The sequence below is a fragment of the Canis aureus genome, chromosome X (assembly GCF_053574225.1).
Source record: "Canis aureus isolate CA01 chromosome X, VMU_Caureus_v.1.0, whole genome shotgun sequence".
Classification (NCBI taxonomy): domain Eukaryota; kingdom Metazoa; phylum Chordata; class Mammalia; order Carnivora; family Canidae; genus Canis; species Canis aureus.
In genome coordinates this window covers 74,498,123-74,521,962 of record NC_135649.1, presented here as the reverse complement: position 1 = coordinate 74,521,962, position 23,840 = coordinate 74,498,123, and the positions used below count along the sequence as shown (strand labels likewise).

The following is a 23,840-nucleotide window of genomic DNA, read 5'->3' as shown; positions in this document are numbered from 1 at the left end:
ACAGATGACATGATACTGTACATAGAAAACCCAAAAATCTCCACGCCAAGATTGCTAGAACTCATACAGCAATTCAGCACTGTAGCTGGATACAAAATCAATGCACAGAATTTAGTTGCATTTCTGTACAGTAACAATGAGATTGAAAAGACAAATTAAGGAATCAATATCATTTAAAATTGCACCCAATAGCATATGATACCTGGGAATAAACCTAACCAAAGTGTTAAAGGATCTATTCCCTAAAACATACAGAACACTTCTGAAAGAAATTTAGGAATATAGAAAGAGATGGAAAAATATTCCATGCTCATGGATTGGAACAATTAATATTGTGAAAATGTCTATGCTACTCTGGGCAATTTACACGTTCAATGGAATCCTTATCAAAATACCATGGACTTTCTTCAGAGAGTTGGAACAAATAATCGTAAGATTTGTATGTAATCAGAAAAGACCTGAATAGCCAGAGGAACATTGAAAAAGAAAACCAATGCCAGGGGCATTAGAATGGCAGATTTCAAGCTCTATTACACAGCTGTGATCATCAATACAGTATGGTAGTAGCACAAAAACAGACACATAGATTAATGGAACAGAATAGAGAACCCAGAATTGGGCACCAACTCTATGGTCAACTAATATTTGACAAAGCAGGAAAGAATACCTACTGGAAAAAGGACAGTCTCTTCAATAAACGGTATTGCGAAAATTGGACAGCCACGTGCAGAAGAAACAAACTAGACCATTCTCTTACACCATACCCAAAGGTAAACTCAAAATGGATGAAAGTTCTAAATGTGAGACAAGAATCCATCAAAATCTTAGAGGAGAACACAGGCAACACCCTTTATAAACTTGGCCACAGCAACGTCTTGCAAGATACATCTATGAAGACAAGGGAAACAAGAGAAAAATAAGCATTGGGACTTAAACAGGATAAAAAGCTTCTGTACAGTAAAAGAAATAGTCAACATAACTAAAAGACAACCTACAGAATGGGAGAAGATATTTGCAAATGACATATCAGATAAAGGGCTAGTATCCAAGATCTATAAAGAACTTGCTAAACTCAACACCCAAGAAGCAAAAAATCCAATCATGAAATGGGCAGAAGACATGAACAGAAATTTCATCAAGGAAGACATACACATGGCCAATAAACACATAAGACAATGCTCTGCATCACTTGCTCTCAGTGAAATGCAAATCAAAACCACAATGAGATACCACCTCACACCAGTGAGAACGGCAAAGTTTAACAAGACGGGAAAACAAATGTTGGAAAGGAGGTGGAGAAGGGGGAACCCTCTTGCACTGTTTGTGGGACTGGAAACTGATGCAGCCACTCTGGAAAACAGTGTGGAGGCTCCTCAAAGAGTTAAAAATAGAGCTACCCTTTGACTCAGCAATTGCACTACTGGATATTTATCCCAAACATATGGATGTAATGAAACACCAGGACACCTGCACCCCAATGTTCATAGCAGCAATGTCCACAATAGCCAAACTGTGCAAGGAGCCACGATGTCCTTTGACAGATGAATGGATAAAGAAGATGTAATATATGTATACACACACACACACACACACACACACACAATGGAATATTACTCAGCCTTCAGAAAGGACGAATACCTACCATTGCCTCAACGTGCATGAAACTGGAGGATAGTATGCTGAGTGAAGTAAAAGTCAGATGGATAAGAACAATCATCTTATGGTTTCAGTCCTATGGGGAATTGAAGAAATAGTTAAAGGGATTATAAGGGAAAGGAGGGGAACTGAGTGGGGAAAATTAGAGAGGGAGACAAACCATGAGAGGCTCCTACCTCTGGGAAATGAACAAAGGGTTGTGGAAGGGGTGGTGGTCAGGGATTTGGGGTAACTTCATGATGGGCACTGAGGAGGGCAGTTGATGGGATGAGCACTGGGTGTTACACTATACATTGGCAAACTGAATTTCAATAAAAACAAATAAAAAAGTAACAAAATGGCTGGGTATGTCTTTGACTCATTTTTAATTGAATATTTTTTCCTAACAGTTGAGTTTTGAGAATCTATATATCCTAGACATGAGTCCTTTGTCAGTTATGTTGTTTGCAAATATGTTCTCCCAGTCAGTATTTTGTCTTTCATCATTTCTTAAAAGATTTTATTATTTATTCATGAGAGACACAGAGAAAGGCAGAGATATAGGCAGAAGGAAAAGTAGGCTCCTCGCAGAGCCTGATGCAGGACTTGATCCTGGACCCAGGATCACGCCCTGAGCTGAAGGCAGACGCTCAACTGCTGAGCCACCCAGGTATCCCTGTCTTTCATCATCTTAATCATGTTTTTAGCAGAACATGTTTTTATTTTAGCATAAAAAATTATGAAATCCAATCCATCAATTTTATCTTTTATGGATAGTGCCTTAGTGTCAGGTCTAAGACTTCACCAAGCTCTAGGTTCTGCAGGTTTTTCCGTATATTATCTTTAAAAATTTTTATGGTTACATTTATATCTACAATCTACTCTGAGTTAAGTTTTATATAAAGTGTGAGGTTTAGGCTGTGATTATCTTTTTTCCTTACTTATGTATATACAATTGTTCCAGCACTACTTGTTGTAAAGACTGTCCTAATGTTGGATTACTTTTGCAATTCTGTCAAAAATCAGTTGGCCATACTTGTGTGGGTCTCACGTGATTTCTCACGGTTTTTTAATAACATGTATTTATTTACTCATGAGAGTCTGAGAAAGAGAGAGGCAGAGACATAGGCAGAGGAAAAAGCCAATGCATGACTCAATTCTGGAGTCTGGGATTATGCCCTGAGCCAAAGGCTCAACCCTGTGCCACCTAGGCTTCCAAATTTGTCTGTTCTTTTTTTAAGATTTTATTTATTTATTCATCAGAGACGAGAGAGACAGAGAGGCAAAGACACAGGCAGAGGGAGAAGCAGGCTTCATGCAAGGAGCCTGACATGGGACTCGATCCCAGGACCCCAGGATCACGCCCTGGGCCAAAGGCACAGGCGCTAAACCGCTAAGCCACCCAGGGATTCCCCCCCCCTAATTTGTCTGTTCTTAATGTTGTTCCATTTATCTATGTGTCTGTCCCTTTGCCAATACCACATAGCCTTGATAAGTTAATTAGATCCTGGACTTTTTGGGAGGTTTTGTTGTTTTCAATTTATTGGGATTTCTTACATGACAATTATGCTATCTGCAAACAAAGACAGTTTTATTTCTTCCTTTTCATTTATATGATTTTTACTTATTTTTTGACTAATTGTTCTGTCTAGAGCCTCCAGTGCTAATACTGACTAGCAGTGCTGAGAATCGGCATCCCTCCCTTGTCCCTGATCTTGAAAGGATAGCATTTATTCTTTCACAACAAAGTATGTTAGCTCCCTGGAAAGTTTTTATGGGTGCACTTTATCATGTTGAGAAAATTCTCCCTTATTCCTAGTTTCCTAAGAGATCTCATAAATGTACTGAATTTTTCCAAATGCTTTATCTGTATCAATTGACATGATTATGTGATTTTTGTCTGTTAATATGACAAACAAAATTGACTTTTTTAGCAGCAAACCAGCCTTGCATCTCTGGAATAAATCCCACTTAATTATGGTGTATAATTCTTTTTATATATTGTTGAAATCTATTTGCTAATATTTTATAAAGAGTTCTGTTATATTATTTTTTAACTTAAAAAAATTTTTTTATTGGAGTTCAATTTGCCAACATATAGCATAACACCCAGTGCTCATCCCAAGTGTCCCCCTCAGTGCCCATCACCCAGTCACCCCAACCCCCCACCCACTTCCCCATCCACTACCCCTTGTTCATTTCCCAGAGTTAGGTGTCTCTCATGTTTTGTCACCCTCACTGATATTTTCACTCATTTTCTCTCCTTTCCCTTTATTCCCTTTCACTAATTTTTATATTCCCCAAATGAATGAGACCATATAATGTCTGTCCTTTTCCAGTTGCTATGTCTATATTCTTGAGTTTGATTTTATTAATGTCAGAGACCACACTCCATTTTACATTCTTTTAAATTGGTTGGGGATTATCTTATATCCCAAGATATGGCCTATTTGTCTCGGTATGTATTTAATGGGCACTTGAATATATAACTTGTCTTTGGGTTAAGTGTTCTATAAATATTAAGGAGATCCTGTTGCTGATGGTGTTGTCAAGTTCTATACCTTTGCTGATTTTCTAATGATAGAGGAATGTTAAAGGCTCCAACTATAATTGGATTTATCTATTTTTGCCTTTGGTCCTATCAGATTTGCTTCACATATTTGGCAGTTCTTTCGTCTGGTGTATACCCTCTTAGGATTACTATGTCTTCTTGGTGGATTTACACCTTTGTCATTATGTTATGTATCTAAATGTACCTAGTAATTTTCTTTGCTCTGAAGTCTACTTTATCTGATATTAATATTTCTGTTCCTATTTTTCTGATTAATGCTTTCATTATATATCTTCTTCCATTCATGGCACTTTTAACATACATATATCTATATATTTGAAGTGAGTGTTTTGTAGATAACATATAAATGGATCACATCTTTAAAATTCTCTTGGCTCATCAGTTTTTAATTACTATACTTAGGCCAATTATATTTAGTGTACTTATTGATAAGTTAGAGCTTAAATGTACCAATTCATTTTTGTTTGCCATTTGATCTTTTATTCTGTTTTCTTTTAGCTGCTGTCCTGTGCTTAATTCATTATATTCCAGAATTATATTTTATCTATACTGTTTTTAAGTGTATCTTTTTCTATAGTTTTTTAGTGGTTGCTCTAAGTATTACATTTCATAATTTTGTAGTCTATTGTGTCATCACTTTATTGGTATGATAGTAGAATCATTACCTACCTTTATGCCCCTTCACCTTCTACCATTTATAACTATCTGAAATATTTCTTCTACATACATTGAAAACCATATTAGCACTACATTATTGCTTCCACCATCAGAAATAATTTAGAAAACTAAACAGGATAAGGAAAATGTACTGTATTTTATTATTATTTTTATTTATAAAAATATTATTATATTTTTCCTCTTTCTCAGACTTTTTCTCCGTCCTGTTATTTCATGTTTTCCTCTTTTATTTCCTTTTTAAAAAGGAAATTCCTTTATTTTAGGGTAGATATGCTACTCACAAATTTTCTTACGTTTTCTTCATCTGAGGATATCTTAAATTTTTTCCTCATTCTTAATGGATATTTTTAATACATATAAAATTTAGGGTTTAGTTATAAACTGAATTGTGTCTCTCAAAAGTTCCCATGTTGAAGCCCTAATTCGCAGTGTGAATGCACTTAGCTTGTGGTCCTTTGGAGAAGAAATTAAAGTTAATGAGATAATAAATATGGTACCCTAATCCAATTGGATTGGTGTGCTCATAAGAAAGAGACACCAGAGATTGCTCTCTCTCTCTCTCTCTCTCTCTGAATGCACAGAGGAAAGGCCATGTGAAAATATAGCAACAAGGTGGCCAACTGCAAATCAGAAAGAGAGCCCCCACCAGAAAGCTAGTTTGCTGCATGTTGACCATAACTGCCTTTATTAGTGAGAAAATAAATGTCTGCTGTTTAAGCCATCCAGTCTATGATATTTTGTTGTAGAAGACTGAACAGCTTTTTGTACTGTAAAGTGGGGGTGTTACTTTAATAAATACCTAAAAATGTGCAAGTGGCTTTGGAAATGGGTGATGAGTAGAGGCTGGACATGTTTAGGGTATGTGCTTAAAAAGCCTATCTTGCACTGAAAGAACTGCCGATAGAAATATGGTCATTAAAGGTGTTTCTGATGAGTTCTTATAGAGAAAAGAGGAACATGCTATTGGAAACTGGAGGAAAGGTAATCCATGTTATAAAGTGGCAAAGAATTTGGCTGAATTTTGTTCTAGTGTTTTACGAGGTAGTAAATGTGAGCAAGGACATTGAATACTTAGCTGAAGAGATTTTTAAGAAAAATGTTGAAGGTGAGGATGGTTTCTCCTTGTTGTTTATAGTTAAATGCAAGAGGAGAGAAAGAACCAGAAAGAATCATTAAGCAAAAAGGAACCAGAACTTGAAGATTTAGAAAACTCTAATTCCATCTATATTGCAAAATATATATAACATAAACATGTTATGGAAAGAACATGAACGATGTGCTGGAAACCACTCTGAGATTACTTATTATTTTAATCAGGTATCTCAGCAGACATCAGGAATACAAATGTGATTATACAAGCATAGACACTGTCAGTATGCACAAAGGAAAGCAGAAATATAAAGTTTTTCAAACTCTGGGATTTTGCAGGAAAGGACAATAGAATTATTTATTTCAAACATGTTTTTTCTTTCAAGTAAAGGCAAGAATGATGCTGAACATGATTCAGAGATCATTAGGGCTGCCACTCCCACCATAAGCCCACAATTAATAGACCCAGGGGGCAAGGCTGTTTTCTCCTCATTTTCAAAGAATGGGTTCCTCTACTTAGTTCCAATAGGCCAGGATACTTGACTAGTGCCTCATGGAGAAAGGTGACTGCATAGAGCTGTCAGGATGTGGCTGCCACAAGGAGTTGTAGGGGTGATGCTGCTCAAATTACCTAGCCAAAGAAATTGATTCTTGAGCCTTAAAAATGTAATATAGACAGTTGCAGTTGTGCTCTCCAAGTTCCTGCCTCCCTCCCTGCGCCGCCAGGATGGCCTCCCAGAACTGAGACCCAGCTGCCGCCAGTGTCACCACTACCTGGAAAGGAGCCAACTCCAGCGGGGGCACCGCCCAGGGCCCCATGGGCAAGAGGCTGCAGCAGGAGCTGATGACCCTCATGATGTCTGGTGACAAAGGAATTTCTGCCTTTCCTGAATCAGACAACCTTTTCAAATGGGTGGGGACCATCTACGGAGCAGCTGGCACAGTATATGAAGACCTGAGGTATAAGCTCTCTCTGGAGTTCCCCAGTAGCTACCCTTACAGCGCACCCACAATGAAGTTCCTCACACCCTGCTACCACCCCAACATGGACACCCAGGGTAACATCTGCTTGGACATCCTGAAGGACAAACGGTCTGCCCTTGTGACGTCAGGACCATCCTGCTGTTCATCCACAGCTTGCTAGGAGAACCCAACATTGATAGTCGTTTGAACACACATGCTGCTGAGCTCTGGAAAAACTCCACAGCCTTTAAGAAGTAACTGCAAGAAACCTACTCAAAGCAGGTCACCAGCCAAGATCCCTGACTGCCCAGCCTCTTTCCTTGTGTTGTCTTTTTATTTTCTCCCTACATGGTCTGTCCTCTTCATTTCTGTCTAGGACTCTGTATCTGAAGCTGTGGTATCATTTTTGTTTTGTTTCTGTTTTTTAAATTACTAATTTAAATTAAGTCTCTGTTTGAACCCTTGTGATGAATATATTAAATACATTGGGTTTAAAAAAATGTAATGGAACTTAACATGCTAGGTTTAGCACTTCATTGGGAACTGCCAATCTAATCTTTCTGATTTCTCCTTTTAAAAAAGAGAATGTTTTTCCTATACCTGTTATACTACTATACTTGGGAAATATAACTTGTCTGCTTTCACAGATGGAGAGAAATTTTGACTCTGGATGAATCATACCACAAGTTTCACCCAAACCTACTTGAGATGATATTTAGATGAGACTTTGGGCTGGGCATATATGCTGCAATGGCTTAAGACATTTGGGATTATGGGAAGGAATGAATGACTTTTGCACATGAGAAGGATGTGCCGGGGTGGGGGTGGGGCATAGAGTAGAAAGTACAGAATGCATTGTGTCCTTCTAAAATACATGTATTCAAACCCTAACCCCTAAAGTGACAATATTTGGAGAGAAGATTTTTAGGGAGGCACAAGTTAAATAAAGTCTTAACACTGGGACACAAATCCAATAGTATTGGTGGACTTATACATAGAGGCACGAATATATGAGCTCATTCTATGCCCACAAAAGAACAGAGGATAAACTTAAAAGAACAGAGGATAAACTTAAAATCGATTAAAGGTCTAAATGTGAGATCTGAAACCATAAAACTAAAAGAAAACACAGGTAATAATCTCTTGGATATCAGCCTTTGCAACATATTTGTAGATATGTCTCTTCAGGCAAGGAAAACAAAAGCAAAAATAATCTATTGGGACAATAGCAAAATAAAAAGCAAAAGAAACGATCAATGAAATGAAAAAGCAAACTACTAAGTGAAAGAAGATATTTGAAAATTATATGTCTGATAAAAGATTAATATTCAAAAGATATAAAGAGCATATAAAAGTCAAGATATACATAAAAAGCAAATAGTCTGATTAAAAATGGCAGAGAATCTGAATAGACATTTTTACAAAGACATATCATTGTAAAGCCCACATATGAAAAGAAGCTCAATAACACTAATCATCAGGGAAATGCAAATCAAAACCAAAATGACATACTACCTTATACCTGTTACAATGGCTAGAATCAAAAAGACAAGAGATAAGCGTTGGTGAGAATGTAGAGAAAAAGGAACCCATCATGCACTGTTGTTGGTAATATAAATTGGTACACCTACTGTGAAAAAGTTTGTAGTTTCCTGAAAAAAATTAATTGAAATATCATAGGATCCAATAATTCCACTACTGGGTATTTACACAAAGAACAAAATCACTAATTCAAAAAGATATATGCACCCCCTGTATTTATTGAGTTTTATTTACAATAGAAATGGCAGCAATGCAAATGTCTACCAATAGATGAATGCATAAAGAAAATGTGGTATATAAATATATAATGGAACATTGCTTGTCATAAAAAGAATGAGATCTTGCCATTTGTGACAACATGGATGAACCTAGAAGGCATTCAGCTAAGTGGAATAATTCAGTCAGAGACAAATTCCATATGATTCTCCTCATATGTGGGATCAAAAAATAAAACACATAAAAAACCAGAAATGGATTATTAAAAATAGAGAACTGGTGGGTACCACTGAAATGTGGAGGAGGAAGCTGATGAAATAGATAAAAAGTATTAAAAAGTACAAAATCTACTTATAAAATAAATAAGTTGTGATGAAAAATACAGCACAACAAATATAGTCAATAATATTGTAATAATATAGTAGGTGACAGATGGTGACAACACTTACAGTGGTGAACAATTAACAATGTACAAAATGATTGGATTACTCTGTTATATACCTGAGGCTAATATAACATTATATGTCCATTATTCTTCAATAATAAATTTAAAAAGCAACATTGACATATTGTCATAAAGATGGACAAATGGAGCTATGAAGTAAAAAAGAAAGTCCAGAAATAAACCTACAAACATAAGAACAACTGGTTTCTGAGAAAGGTGTAGAAACAATGCTATGGAGAACATGTCCTTTTCAAAACTGGTCCTGATACAACTGTATATTCACATGCAAAATATAAACAAATAAATAATTTTGACATAATCTGAATCATATACAGCAATTAAGTGAAAATGAATCATAGGCTTATGTGTAAAGCCTAAAAAATAAACTTTCTGGAGGAAAACTCAGAAGAAAATATTTGTGACATAAACATAGAAGAAAATTTTTGTGAATTTCTCTTAGGCAAAGATTTCTTTTACAGAAATACAATCCATAAAAGAAAGTATTAATGATTTAGACTTCTTCATCACTATTGAGAAGTTCTGCAATTCAAAAGACAGTTAAGAGAATGTAAAGACAAATCACAGATTGGGAAACCATCTTTGTGATGCCTGTATCTAAAGGTTTTGTATCCAGAATACATAAAAAATCCACAGTAAGTTAACAAACAATTGAAAAATGGGCCAAAGATCCGAATAGGTATTTCAGCAAAGATATATTGGTGGCAAATAACCCATGAAGAAGATGCTCAAAAGAATTACTCATTAGGAAAATGCAAGTTAACTACAGTAAACTACAAAGAATTACTACTTTACACACCACTTTGATGGCAATAATGTCCTTTTATACACACTTGATTACCAAGTGTCACGGATATAGAGCAAGTGAAATCTTCATACACTCCTTCTGGTGATGGAAAGTGCCACAATACTTTGGAAAATAATTTCCAATATCATAAAAAGTTATATGTATGCTTATCATATGATGCAGAAATTCCTGGTTAGGAATCTAACCAGGAGAAATTAAAATCTATTTCCATGTAAATAATCAACAAAATTAAAAGGCAACCTATTGAATGGGAGAAGATATTTACAAATGATGTATCTAATAAGGGACAGTATCCAAGATATATAAAGAACTTATAAATCTTAATACCCAAAACGACTGAACAAACCAATTAAAAAGTGGACAGAAGACATGAATAGATATTTTTTCCAAAGATATTTTTTCTAATGTCCTAGAAGACAATGAATGGCCAAAGACACATTAAAAGATGCACAATATCACCCATCATCAGGAAAATAAAAATCAAAACTACAATAAGATATCACCTCACACCTGTGATGATGGCTAAAGCCATCAACACAAGAAAGAATAGGTGTTGGTGAGGATGTGGAGAATGGGGAACCCCTTTGCACTGTTGCTGGGAATACAAACTGGTGGAGCCACTCTGAAAAATTGTATGGAGGTTCCCCAAAAAGTGAAAAATGAAACTATGCCATGATCCAACAATTGCACTAGTAGGTATTTACCCAAAGAATAGAATAATACTAATTCAAACGAATAATGCACCCTAGTGTTTATAGAAGCATTATCTACCATGGCCAAATTATAGAAAGAGCCCAAAAGTCCATTGACTGATGAATGGATAAAGAATTATAATACATATATAATTAATATAATATATAATTACATAATATTTATAATAGAATATTACCAAGCCATCAAAAAGAATTAAATCTTGCCATTTGCAATGAAATGGATGGAGCTAGAGTGTATTATGCTAACAAAATAAGTCATAGAAAGACAAATACCATGATTTCACTCATATGTGGAATTAATACACAAAACAAATAGGCAAAGGGGAAAAAGAGAGAGAGGCAAATCAAGAAACAGAATCTGTGGAGCTAGGAGAGAGAGAGAAAAGAGAAAAGCACACAGGGGACACACAAGGAAAAACCTTCTCCAAAGCTACTGACTGGGAAAATAAGAGGGGCTGGTTTCTGTGAGTTTTTTCAACCAGCGGAGCTCAAAGACTTGAGTTTCAGAGGTTGGTATTGTGGCTGGTATACAGCACTGAGGACATTGCAGTGCTCCCGTAGAGAAGGCAGTCAGGTTGTAGCCCGGGGGGCAGACAGCACCATTTGAAGATCTCCTGAGACACACTGGGAGAGATGGTTTCCCCTTCTTGGAGTACATCTGAGAGAGGTGGCATTGCCTCTCTGGGGACAAAGGAGCTGGTGAGAGATATTACCCTCCCCTGCCACTCAGCATAGGCACAGAGCCACCTGATGAGGGTGGCTAACCCAGACACTAGCCATTTAGCAAAGCTGCTTGCTTTGTTCCAAATTCCACATGCCTGAGCTCTGGTGCAACTGCCCTTCTGGGTCAAATCTGCATCAATCCCAGCACAGTGAAATATCCCCCCACCCCACACAGAAAACCAGTCTGGGCCCCTGTCATTCCAGGTCTCTAAAGTTTTAGAGTTCTGAAACTCAGCTGGCCTGTATGGAATAACCCCAAAGTACACTGCACTTCTCCAGACAGGCAAGTGACCTAGACACAGACAGTGTGTAAGCAGTGATCTGAAAAACACCTAGGATGCAGGAGGGAAATATATTCATTTTTCTAGGAAGGCTTCCCTGACAGCAACAAACATGAATTCCCCTCTCTGAAGACAAGGGAGCTGGCTGGCACCATTTCCCTCCCTTGTCCCTTAGCATAATCTAACTTGAATAAATAGCACAGGGCCAACACTGGAGGCCAAAATTGCTTATATCAAACCCTGCCTCCCCTGTACTTTGCTGGTACTGCTTTTCTCAAGCAAGTGTGTCTGAGAACCACTGCACTGGGCTCCTATCCCAGAAGACCAGGACAAACCCCAGCATACACCACATCTACTGACCATAAAGTTCTGCAAAGCTTCAGCACTGCTGGAAATAGCATCGTGTCTTTTATAACAAGCAGACCATCTAAATTAAAACTCACCATACTCTGGCCAAGGTCCAAACACGCCCCACTGCAGGTTAATAAAAAACTCTACAGAGGACTGACCTGAGGGATAGAGCAGCCATAACACAAAAGCAGAGTACACACACCATACAAAAGAGACAATTCCTGAAGCACCAGGCTCAGGACATTATATATGACCTCTTCTTCATAAAGATGTTACTCTCAGGAGCAGGGAAATACAACAGGCTTTCCTAGCACAAAGAGGATGATAAAGACTTAGACAAAATGCCACATGGAGAAATTCATCCTAAAAGAAGGAACAAGAAAATATCATTGCTAGGTATCTAAATGAAACAGATATAGGTAATACTCCTGATTCAGAATTTAAAGTAATGATTAAGGGGGGGGCAAGACGGTGGAGGAGTAGGTGCCTCACTCACCTGACTCCATCAACTTACCTAGATTACTTTCAAATCATCCTGAAAACCTACAAATTCAACCTGAGATTTAGAGAGAACAGCTGGAACACTACAGTGAGAAGGGGTTTCAGATCTAACAAGGTAGGAAGGCTGAAAATAAATAAATAAATAAGAATCAAGGGGCTCCGTGAGGAGCCTGGTTAAGGATAGGTGGGGAAAGCCCAGCCCCGGAGAAGCAGGAACTTTATTTTTTTTTAAATAAATTAATTTTTTATTACTTTTATTACTTTTTACTTTTATTTTTTTAAATAAATTAATTTTTATTTACCAAGATACAGAATAACACCCAGTGCTCATCCCGCCAAGTGCCCCCCTCAGTGCCCGTCACCCATTCACCCCCACACCCCGCCCTCTTCCCCTTCCACCACCCTCAGTTCGTTTCCCAGAGTTAGGAGTCTTTTTCTTCTCCCTTCCCTTATATTCCCTTTCACTGTTATTTATATTCCCCAAATGAATGAGAACATACACTGTTTGTCCTTCTCCGATTGACTTACTTCACTCAGCATAATACCCTCCAGTTCCATCCACGTTGAAGCAAATGGTGGGTATATGCCGTTTCTAATGGCTGAGGAATATTCCATTGTATACATAAACCACATCTTCTTTATCCATTCATCTTTCGATGGACACCGAGGCTCCTTCCACAGTTTGGCTATTGTGGACATTGCTGCTAGAAACATCGGGGTACAGGTGTCCCGGCATGTCATTGTATCTGCATCTTTGGGGTAAATCCCCGACAGTGCAATTGCTGGGTCGTAGGGCAGGTCTATTTTTAACTCTTTGAGGAACCTCCACACAGTTTTCCAGAGTGGCTGCACCAGTTCACATTCCCACCAACAGTGTAAGAGGGTTCCCTTTTCTCCGCATCCTCTCCAACATTTGTGGTTTCAGAAGCAGGAACTTTAAAAAATCTGTACCGGATTCCTCCTGCATGGAAAGGTGCTTAGCAGGGAAATCAAGCAGAATAGCAGGAGGGGTAATGGAGCCTCTAGTCTCCTGGAGTCACTAATAGAGGAAGTGCGCCCTGGGGGGAAATTGCACCACGCTATGGGCCAATCTTGGTAAAGAGCTGGAGCGCACACCCAGCGGGGCATCTGAGAGAAGCCGGTCCAGCAGGCGGGGGATCTGGGTGGAGGACGCTGCGCCCTGCTGCCTTTGGGACCTGTGGCCTTGGGAGCGTGATTCCAACAGCACAGGCCTTGGATCCCAGGGCACTGGGTGGACAAAGCCAGGGATCCTGCACTCCCCCCTGGACAGGCGGTGGTGGGGTAGGCACAGGACAGCAGGGACTATCCAGCCGCCAGGTGCCCCCAAGCTGTGCAGATCAGCGCACCCACCCCAGGAGCATCCAGGTCAGTGCATAGTGGGAGACTGCGGTAGTTACTGGGGGAACTGACTCCTGAGCTAGAGAGCTGGCGTTTGCCAGTGTTGTTGTTCCTCTTTGTTTCACCCTGTGCCTGGGAGGTGCAGGACCCAAGGAAACAGAGGCCTCACAAGATAAACAACTCCCACTGAGCCCAGCACCAAGTGGGGGACGGGGCAGCTACCCCAGGTTCACACACCTGAGAATCAGCACAGCAGGCCCCTCCCACAGAAGACCAGCTGAAAGAACAGGGAAAGAGTAAGTTATTGACCAAGCAGCACTGGAAAAGCTCCAGGAATCATCTAGGCTGAAATTTACTTAGGTCGTAGTTGATGTTCTTGACGCAGCCCGCTCATACAGCCACTACGCACTGAGCAAAATGACTAGAAAGAAGAACTCACCACAAAAGAAAGACTCAGAAACAGTATTCTCTCCCACAGAGTTACAGAATTTGGATTATAATTCTATATCAGAAAGAATTATAAAGCGCCTGGTGGCTATGGAAAAAACAATAAAGGATTCAAGAGACTTCATGACTGCAGATTTTAGATCTAATCAGGCCAAAAATAAAATCAATTAAATGAGATGCAATCCAAACTGGAGGTCCTAATGACAAGGGTTAATGGGGTAGAAGAAAGAGTGAGTGACATAGAAGACAAGTTGGTGGCAAGGAAGGAAGCTGAGGAAAAAAGAAAACCAATTAAAAGATCATGAGGAAAGGTTAAGGGAAATAAATGACAGCCTCTGAAGGAAAAAAATCTAAGTATAATTGGGGTTCCATAGGGTGCAGAGAAGAAAGCACATTTGATCAAGTCATAACTGAGAACTTCCCTAATATGGGAGGGACACTGGCATTCAGATCCAGGAGATAGAGAGGACCCTCCCTAAAATAAATAAAAACGGTTCAACATATCAACATTTAATAGTGAAACTTGGTAATTCCAAAGAGAAAGAGAAAATCCTTAAAGCAGTGAGAGACAAGAGATCCCTAAATTATATGGGAAAAAAATTAGATTAACAGCAGACCTCTCCACCAAAACCTGGCAGGCCAGAAAGAGCTGGCAGGATATATTCAGGGTCCTAAATGAGAAAATCCTGCAGCGAAGAATACTTTATCCAGCAAGGCTCTCATTCAGAATAGAAGGAGACATAAAGAGCTTCCAAGATAGGCAGAAACTAAAGGAATATGTGATCACCAAACCAGCTCTATAAGAAATAGTAAGGGGGACTCTGTAAAAGAAAGAGGAAGCCCAAAGAAATAATCCACAAAAACAGGGATTGAATAGGTACTATGATGACACTAAATTCATATCTTTCAAAGGTAACTCTGAATGTGAATGGGCTAAATGATCCAAAAAAGACGCAGGGATTCAGACTGGATAAAAAAGCAAGACCCATCTATTTGCTGACTACAGACACATTTTATTTTGTTTTTTTTTTAAGAGACTCATTTTAGACCTAAGGATACCTCCAGCCTGAATATGAAAGGAGGGAGAAACATTCAATGGTCCTCAAAAGAAAGCAGGAGTAGCAATCCTTATATCAGATAAATTAAAGTTTATCCAAAAGACTGTAGTAAGAGATGAAGAGGTACATTATATCGTACTTAAAGGATATATCCAACAAGAGGACCTAGAAATCATGAATATTTATGCCCCTAATGTCGGGGCTGCCAAGTATATCAATCAATTAATAACCAAAGTAAAGACATACTTAGATAATAATACACCAAAACTGGGAGACTTCAACATGGCACGTTCTGCAAATGACAGATTTTCTAAACACAACATCTACAAAGGAACAAGAGCATCAAATGATACACTTCACCAGATGGATTTCACAGAAATTTAGAGAAATTTACATCCGAAAGGAACTGAATACATTCTTCTGAATTGCACATGGAAATTTCTAGACTAGACCAGATATTGGGTCACAAATCAGGTCTCAACCGATGCCAAATGTTTGGGATTCTCCCCTGCATATTTTCAGAACATAATGCTTTGAATCTTGAACTCAATCACAAGAAGAAATTTGGAAGACAAACATGTGGAGGTTAAAAAGCATCCTACTAAAAGATGGATTGGTCAATCAGGAAATTAGAGAAGAATTAGAGATTCATGGAAACTAATGAATGAAGATACACCTGTTCAAAAACTTTGGGATTCAGCAAATGCAGTCCTAAGAAGAAAATACATCGCAATACAAGCATCCCTCAAAAAACTGGAAACAACTCAAAAAAGCTGACCTCACATCTAAAGAAACTGGAGAATGAATAGCAAATAAAACCTACACTAAGCAGAAGAGAGTTAATCCAAGGTGAACTCAATGAAATAGAGTCCAGAAGAACTGTACAACAGATCAACAAAAGCAGGAGCTGGTTCTTTAAAAGAATGAGTAACATAGATAAACCATTAGCCAGCTTTATTAAAAACAAAAGAGAAAAGACTCAAATTAATAAAATCACGAATGAGAAAGGAGAGATCACAACCAATACCAAGGAAATAAAAACGATGTTAAAAATGTACTATGAGCCACTATACACCAATAAATTAGGCAATCTAGAAGAAATGGACGCATGTTTGGAAAACTACAAACTATCAAAACTGGAACGTGGCGAAATAGAAAACCTGAACAGGCCAATAACAAGGGAGGAAAGTGGAGAAGTCATTGAAAACCTTCCAAGACACAAAAGTCCAGGGCAGTATGGCTTCCCAGGGGAATTCTATCAAACGTTTAAAGAACAAACAATATCTATTCTACTAAAGCTGTTCCAAAAGATAGAAAGGGATGGAAAACTTCCGAACTCGTCTTATGAGCCAGCATTATTTTATTTTATTTTATTTTATTTTATTTTATTTTATTTATTTTATTTTTATACTTTTATTTAAGATTTTATTTATTTATTCATGAGACACACACACACACACACACACAGAGAGAGAGAGAGAGAGAGACAGCGACACAGGCAGAGAAGCAGGCTCCATGCAGGCAGCCCGATGTGGGACTCGATCCCAGGTCTCCAGGATCACGCCCTGGGCTGAATGCAGCGCTAAACCACTGAGCCACCGGGGCTGCCCGCAAGCATAATTTTAATTCCAAAACCAGGCAAAGACCCCACCTAAAAGGAGAATTATAGACCAATATCTCTGATGAACACAGATGCAAAAATTCTCAACAACATACTAGCCAATAGGATCCAACAATAGGGGATCCCTGGGTGGCTCAGCAGTTTAGCGCCTGCCTTTGGCCCAAGGCGTGATCCTGAGTCCCGGGATCGAGTCCCGCGTCGGGATCCTGGCATGGAGCCTGCTTCTCCCTACTCCTGTGTCTCTGCCTCTCTCTCTCTCTCTATGTCTATCATAAATAAATAAATCTTTTTTAAAAAAAGGATCCAACAATACATTAAGAGGATTATTCACTATGACCAAGTGGGATTTATCCCCGGGATGTAAGGCCGGTTCAACACTCGTAAAACAATCAATGTGACTCATCATATCAACAAGGGAAAAACAAGAACCATATGATCCTCTCAATAGATGCAGAGAAAGCATTTGACAAAAGACAGCATTGATTTCTGATCAAAACTCTTTAGTGTGGGGCAGCCCCGGTGGCCCAGCAGTTTAGCACCTGCCTTTGGCCCAGGGCCTGATCCTGGAGACCTGGGATCGAGTCCCATGTCAGGCTCCCTGCATGGAGCCTGCTTCTCTCTCTGCCTGTGTCTCTGCGTCTCTCTCTCTCTCTGTCTCTCATGAATGGGTAAATAAAATCTTTGAAAAAAAAAGAAAAAAGAAACTCTTTAGTGTGCAGGGATAGAGGAAACATTCTTCAGCATCTTAAAAGCCATCTACGAAAAGCCCACAGCAAATATCATTCTCAATGGGGAAACGCTGGGAGCCTTTCCCCTAATATCAGGAACAAGACAGGGATGTCCACTCTCACCACTGCTATTCAACATAGTACTACAAGTCCTAGCCTCAGCAATCAGGCAACAAAAAGAAATAAAGGCATTCAAATTGGCAAAGAAGAAGTCAAACTCTCTCTCTTCGCAGATGACAAGATACTCTACATAGAAAACCCAAAAGACTCCACCCCAAGATTGCTAGAACTTATACAGAAATTTGGCAGTGTGGCAGGATACAAAATCAATGCCCAGAAATCAGTGGCATTTCTAGACACTAACAATGAGACTGAAGAAAGAGAAATTAAAGAGCCAATCCCATTTACAATTGCCCCCAAAAGCATAAGATACCTAAGAATAAACCTAACCAAAGATATAAAGGATCTATACCCTAAAAACTACAGAACACTTCTTTTTTTTTAAGATTTTATTTATTTATTCATGAGAGATACACACACACAGAGAGAGAGAGAGAGAGAGAGAGGCAGAGACAGGTAATGACGCAGGCTCCATGCAGGGAGCCCGACGTGGGACTTGATCCTGGGTCTCCAGAATCAGGCCCTGGGCTGAAGGCAGCATTAAACCACTGAGCCACCCGGGCTGCCCCTACAGAACACTTCTGAAAGAAATTGAGAAAGACAAAAAGAGATTGAAAAATATTCCATGCTCATGGATTGGAAGAATTAACATTGTAAAAATGTCAATGCTATCCAGTGCTACTTACACATTTAATGAAATCCCTATCAAAATACCATGGACTTTCTTCACAGAGTTGAAACAAGTAATCTTAAGATTTGTGTGGAATCATCAAAGAATAGCCAGGGGAATATTAAAAAAGATAACCAGAGACGGGGGCATCACATTGCAGGATTTCAAGTTGTACTACAAAGCTGTGATCATCATCACTATAGTGTGGTACTGGCACAGAAACAGACACATAGATCAATGGAACAGAATAAAGAATTCAGAAATGGGCCCTCAACTCCATGGTCAACTAAGATTCAACAAAGCAGGAAAGACTATCCATTGGAAAAAGGACAGTCTCTTCAATAAATGGTGCTGGGAAAATTGGACAGCCACATGCAGAAGAATGAACCGAGACCATTCTCTTACACCATACACAAAGATAAACTAAAAATGGATGAAAGATCTAAATGTGAGACTAGAATCCATCGAAATCCTAGAGGAGAACACAGGCAACACTCTTTTTGAACTTGGCCACAGAAACTTCTTGCAAGATACATCCATGAAGGCAAGGGAAACAAAAGCAAAAATGAATTATTGGGACTTCATCAAGATAAAAAGCTTCTGTACAGCAAAAGCAACAGTCAACAAAACTAAAAGACAACCTACAGAAAGGGAGAAGATACTTGCAAATAACATATCAGATGAAGGGCTAGTTTCGAAGACCTATAAAGAACTTTTTAAACTCAACAGCAAAGAAACAAACAATCCAATCATGAAACGGACCATAGGCATGAACAAAAATTTCACCAAAGAAGAAATAGACATGGCCAACAAGCACAAGAGAAAATGCTCCACTACTTGCCATCAGGGAAATACAAATCAAAACCACAATGAAATACCACCTCACACCAGTGAGAATGGTGAAAATTAACAAGACAGGAAACAACAAATGTTGGGGAGATGTGGATAAAGGGGAGCCCTCTTGCACTGTTGGTGGAAATGTGAACTGGTACAGCTATTCTGGAAAACTGTGTGGAGGTTCCTCAAAGAGTTAAAAATAGAGCTACCCTACTACCCAGCAATTGCACTGCTGGGGATTTACCACAAAGATACAGATGCAGTGAAATGGCTGGACACCTTCACCCCGATGTTTATAGCAGCAATGTCCACAATAGCCAAACTGGAAGGAGACTCCGTGTCCATCAAATGATGAATCGATAAAGAAGATGTGGTCTAAATATACAATGGAATATTACTTGGCCATTATAAATGACAAATACCCACCATTTGATTCAATGTGGATAGAAATGGAGGATATTATGAGTAAAGTAAGTCAATCAGAGAAGGACAAACATTATATGGTCTCATTCATTTGGGGAATATAAAAAATAATGAATGGGACTATAGGGGAAAGGAGAGAAAATGAGTGGGAAATATCAGAGAGGGTAACAGAACATGAGAGACTCCTATCTCTGGGAAACGAACAAGGGGTAGTAGAAGGGGAGGTGTGCGGGGGGATGGGGTGATTATGTTGGGCACTGAGGGGGGTACTTGACAGGATGAGGACTGGGTGTTATAGTATATGTTGGCCAATCGAACTCCAATAAAAAATATACACAAAAATATTTAAAAATAAAATAGAAAAGTAAAATAAATATTACATAAAATGAAAAATAAATAAATAAAAATATATTAAAAATAAAATAAAGCAATAATTAAAAGGATAATAGCCAAGATTCAGGAAAGCATAGAAGAGGGATCCCTGGGTGGCTCAGTGGTTTAGCACCTGCCTTCGGCTCAGGTTGTGATCCTGGAGACCTGGGATCGGGTTCCGCATCAGGCTCCCTGCATGGAGCCTGCTTCTCCCTCTGCCTGTGTCTCTGCCTTTCTCTCTGTGTATGTCTCTCATGAATAAATAAATAAAATCTTTAAAAAAATAATCCATAGATGACATCACAGAGTTTGAAAACCACTGAGATAAAGGTGCAAAAAATGAATCAGGCTGAAATGAAAATTTAATAACCAAGATTCAAAACTAATCGGATGTAATGAACTCAAGGATGGAAGAAGCAGAACAAATAAGTGATACAGAAAATAGATTTATGGTAAATAATGAAGTTAATTAAGAGAGGGAAAGAAAAATCTTGGATCAGGAAGGTAGACTTAGAGAACTCCATAACTCCATGAAACCTAATAGCGTTCATATCATAGGACTCCCAGTAAAAAAGAGAGAGAAAAGGGGGCAGAATGTTTATTTGAGGAAATTATAGCTGAACATTTCCCTAATTTAGAGAATGAACTGACTTCCAAATCTGTGAAGCACACAGAACTCTCACCAAAATCAAGAAAAGCAGACCAACACCAAGATATATTGTAGTTAAATTTGGAAAATATCGAGATAAAAAGAAAAACTAAAAGCAGTGCGATTAACTTTATACCTAAAGGAGCTAGAAAAAGAAAAACAAATGAAACCTAAAGCAATCAGAGGAAGAAATAGAAAACTTGAACAAATAACCAGCAAAGAATTTGAATCACTAATCAATATCTCGCCACAAAGTTCAGGGCCATGTGACTTGCCAGGTGAATTCTACCAAACAGATTTTTAAAAAAGTTTTTATTTATGTATTTGTTTGTATTAAAAATATTTAAAACTATAATTAAAAATTAAAATACTACACTATTTGTTTGTTTAAGAGAGAGAGCATATGAAAGAGACCATGAGTAGTGGGGAGGGGTAGAGGGAAAGGGAAAAGCAGACTCCCCTCTAAGCAGGGACACTAATATGTGGCTTGACCCTAGGACACAGATCATGGTCTGAGCTGAAGGCAGATGCTTAACTGACTCAGCCATTCAGGTATCCCTTCTATGAAACATGTAAAGAAGAATTAATATCTATTCTTCTGAAACTGTTCCAAAAAATAGAAATGGAAGGAAAGCTTCCAAACTGATTCTATGATGCCAGTATCACTTTGATTCCAAAATGAGACAAAGATCAAAATCAAATACAACAATACATTAAAAGAATTATTCACCAGAACCAAGTAAGATCTATTCATGGGCTACAGGGATGGTTCAATATTTGCAAATCAATAATGACAGATCACTTTAATAAAAGAAAGGATAAGAACCGTATCAATACTCTCAATAGTTGTAGAAAAAAACATTTGACAAAGTACACCATCCATTCTTGATAAAATACCCTCAACAAAGTAGAGTTAGGGGAAACATATCTCAACATCATAAAGGTCATATATGAATGGCCCATAGCTAATATCATCCTGAAAACTGAGAGTTTTTCCCCTATGGTCAGGACAAGAAAAGGATGTTCACTATCACCATTCTAGTTTATCCTAGCCTCAGCAATCAGACAACAAAAAGAAAAGGCATTCAAATCTGCAAGGAAGAGATCAAAATTTCACTATTCACAGATGACATGATACTCTATGTAGAAAACCTGAAAGACACCAAAAAATTGTTAGAGCTGATACATGAATTTAAAGTTGCAGAATACAAAATCAATGTACAGAATCTGTTGCATTTCTATACATCAATAATGAAGCAGTAGAAAGAAAAATCAAGGAATCAATCCCATTTACAACTGCACCCAAAACCATAAGATAACTAGGAATACATCTAACCAGGGAGGTAAAAAGACTTGTACTCTGAAAACTATAGAAGACTTATGAAAGAAATAGAAGATGACACAAATGGAAAAATATTCCATGGTCATAGACTGGAAGAACAAATATTGTTAAAATGTCTGTTTTAGCAATCTACAAATTCAATGTAATCCGTATTGAACACCATATTCAATAGGTATTGAATAAAATACCATTGCATTTTTAGAGTTAGAAAAAAAATAATCCTAAAACTGCAAAAGACTGCAAATTGCCAAAGCAATCTTGAAAAAAAAAAAAAGCAAGCTGGGGAAAGAGGGGCAAGATGGTGGAAGAGTAGGTCCCCAAATCACCTGTCCCCACCAAATTACCTAGATAACATTCAAATCATCCTGAAAATCTACGAATTCGGCCTGAGATTTAAAGAGAGAACAGCTGAAATGCTACGGTGAGAAGAGTTCAGCTTCTATCAAGGTAGGAAGACGGGGAAAAAGAAATAAACAAAAGGCATCCAAGGGGGAGGGGCCCCGCAAGGAGCCAGGCTAAGGGCGGGGCGAGTGCCCCCAGGACAGGAGAGCTCCGTCCCAGAGAAGCAGGAGCTGCACCAATCTTCCGGGGGCGGAAAGGCGCCCGCAGGGAGTTAGAGCAGGACCCCAGGAAGGCGGGGATGCCCTCGGGCTTCCTGGGACACTAACAGACACCTGCGCCCCGGGGAGAGTGCGCCGAGGTCCCTAAGGGCTCGGAGCTCAGAGGGGCTCCGGCGGTGCCTCCACGGAGAGGCGGCTGCGCGGCCAGGAGCACGAATCCAACAGTGCAGACCGGGAGCATAGGGCGCTGAGACACAGCCCAGGATCCAGCCTCCCCCCGGGACAGGCAGAGGCTGGGAGGGCCCAAGACAACAAGGACACTCCTGCCCCGAGCTGAGCAGATCAGCGGCCCCACCCCGGAGCCTCCAGGCCCTGCAGATGGAGAGATCCAGAGTTACTGCGGGATCTGAATCCAGGTTTCCAGAGCAGCCACTGTGGTTGTTCCTCCAGGGACCTCACGGGGTAAACAACCCCCACTGAGCCCTGCACCAGGCAGGAGGCAGAGCAGCTCCCCCAAGTGCGAACACGTGAAAATCAGCACAACAGGCCCCTCCCCCAGAAGACGAGCTAGACGGGCAAGTTCCAGGGTAAGTCAAGGGACTTAAAGTATACAGAATCAGAAGATACTCCCCCATGTTTTTTTTTCTTTTTGATTTCTGATTGCTTCCCCCACCCCTTTTTTTCACCTTTCTTTCTATTTCTTTCTCTTTTTCTTGTCTTTACTTTTTTTCTTCTTTTCTTTTTTCTTTTTCTCTTTTCTTCCCTTCTTTCTCTCTCTTTTTCTTCTTTTCCCAATATAACTTGTTTTTGGCCACTCTGCACTGAGCAAAATGACTAGAAGGAAAACCTCACCTCAGAATCAGAAACAGTTCTCTCTCCCACAGAGTTACAAAATCTGGATTACAATTCAATGTCAGAAAGCCAATTCAGAATCACTATTATACATCTACTGGTGGCTCCAGAAAAAAGAATACAGGACTCAAGAGACTTCATGACTGCAGAATTTAGATCCAATCAGGCAGAAATTAAAAACCAATTGAATGAGATACAATCCAAACTAGAAGTCCTAACGATGAGGGTTAACGTGGTGGAAGAACGAGTTAGTGACATAGAAGACAA

At 39.0% G+C, this 23,840-nt stretch overlaps 1 protein-coding gene and 1 pseudogene across 3 annotated transcripts in view; one reads left to right on the top strand and one right to left on the bottom strand.

Annotated features, from left to right (window-relative positions):
- ZC4H2 (zinc finger C4H2-type containing) overlaps positions 1-23,840 on the bottom strand; it is a 61,746-nt gene that overhangs the window by 17,784 nt on the left and 20,122 nt on the right. The window lies entirely within an intron of this gene.
- LOC144308661 (ubiquitin-conjugating enzyme E2 C pseudogene) lies at positions 6,702-7,240 on the top strand (annotated as a pseudogene).